Source organism: Malania oleifera, chromosome 9, assembly GCF_029873635.1.
Source record: "Malania oleifera isolate guangnan ecotype guangnan chromosome 9, ASM2987363v1, whole genome shotgun sequence".
NCBI lineage: Eukaryota > Viridiplantae > Streptophyta > Magnoliopsida > Santalales > Ximeniaceae > Malania > Malania oleifera.
In genome coordinates this window covers 87,216,783-87,218,373 of record NC_080425.1, presented here as the reverse complement: position 1 = coordinate 87,218,373, position 1,591 = coordinate 87,216,783, and positions in this window count along the sequence as shown.

Below are 1,591 nucleotides of genomic sequence, written 5' to 3'. Positions count from 1 at the left end.
GGGTGGATGGAATGGTCTATAGTGGAGAAGTTTGGATCATATGTTTTCTGGGTTCCAAAGGAGAAATTGCTTTGTCATATGGAGAAGCCATAAAAAACAAGGGATTGGCTTGGTTTCCTGGAAAGTTTGGAATTGGAAGTTTGATAGGTTCTGGTTCAAGGTTTTCTTCAGTAGTGAAGGGAGACCCTTCTTCTCTTCGAGAATTTTAACGGCTCTATCGTAGACATCCACAAAAAGGGTTTTTGGGTTTTGGATCCTGGAGCGTAGCGGCTGCCCTTGACTCAGTGGGGCTTGGATTGGTTCATCGGGGTTTTTCTTGTTATAGAGAAAGCAGTTTTTTGCATGAACTGTTTAGTGTCTCCTTTTTGTGTTGGCGACATGAGCTTCTGGTATCTGCACTCATGGTCATGTGGGTCAACATGCACCAAATGAAAGTGACCTTCAACCTGACTGTATAGACAGGAAGACATCCTCTCTTTCAACCATGACTCGACTGTGGTGACAATGTCATCCGTCGTAACAAGGAACATGGGTCTGATGCTTAAGTTCAGTGACCATCCTGGAGGTTGCGTAACTGGACTATGTCCCGTCATCTTTCGAGCTGTGGAAACAGACTCCGTTCCTTTGTAACACCGTACCAATCTGAAGTCTTTTGAATTTTGGATCTGAAAGATGGTCTGTGAAATGACTGTTGTCATTGCAGGCCCTTGCGCATAACGGGAGATCCATTCTAGACGGAAGGAAAGATCTTTCCAGTTCTTCCGCTAGGAATTTGTCCCGTGGATCTGCCGAAGGGTTTGTAATGTTCTCTGCCGATCCGCAGTGATCAGGATGGTATCTTCAGACTGTCCCTGGGAGAGGAAGATCATCGGCGTGATCTTGGAGCTGTTTCACGATCTTACAGATTTGTGACAATTGATGCAAAAGTATAGCCGATGTAGGCGTTTGATGCCACTTGTCTGGAGAGCGCACAGTGGATAGATGCAGCTTGAACATTCATACCCAATGTTCTCCATCAGGTTCTTATCGTTGAAGAGGCAATGTGTGATTTTGAAGTTGGGAAAAAAAGTGACCACACGCTACCATAGCTTGGAAGAGTGGTTTAGCGAGGTACCGATTGGCTGCATGGTTCATACTGCTATACGTTTGTTTCAGCAAAGTGATTCTGGCGGTGGACGGAAGACCGTTTCTCTGCCATGGAGTGTCAGAAGTAGTACCTGACCAGCAACCACTAGTGAATATTGTTTTGTGTAGTCTCTTCCTCCGATCTCAACTGCCTGATGAATCTTTCAATTCAGCTTCATAAAATAGACATAAAATCTGTTCTTTTGTTGTTAGCCTTGTCGGAATCAACAGGCCATTTCAATAAGCGGTTGTACTTGTACAAAACTTCCTTTTTTGGACTTGTGTCGGTTTTGTGAGAAATAAGCATATACGAACTTGATTAGGCCTAGAGCTTTTTTCTCAATATATTGTAGGAATTTAGAGGGAGAGAGGTTTTTCCTCCTGTATCCTGTTGCAGAATGCAGGAAATTAACAATACTCTACTAAGGTTTTTGTAATTTTTTTTTGAGAAGTCTTGGGTTTCTTT